Genomic DNA, 331 nt, shown 5'->3' on the forward strand with positions numbered 1-331 from the left:
GGCTGCGGCAACGCCGAGCTGCGCGAGCCGGACCTGGCCCTTCCCGGGCAGGCGGCTTGCCGCGGCGCGGCCCCTGCTCGCTCCCGCGACCGCAAAGCCGACGCGCAGGGAGATTCGGGTCCGCGCGCAGGCGTCACGAAGGGCCTTTGTAAAGCAGAGATGTTATCTGGGCTSCTTATGTTTTGCTTTCTGCTCAGTCCAGCGTATTTGTAACGGCAGATAACGCTGCGTCGTAAACTTGAAGTAGCAGAAGTTGTGGAGCTGCGGCAATCACGGCGCTGCTGACAAGATCAAACGCACGTAAACGCAAAATCCTTTAGGGACAAAGAGC

This window comes from Rhea americana, unplaced genomic scaffold (genome assembly GCF_003343005.1).
Source record: "Rhea americana isolate MKP2758 unplaced genomic scaffold, rheAme1 scaffold_17, whole genome shotgun sequence".
Taxonomy (NCBI): Eukaryota; Metazoa; Chordata; class Aves; order Rheiformes; family Rheidae; genus Rhea; species Rhea americana.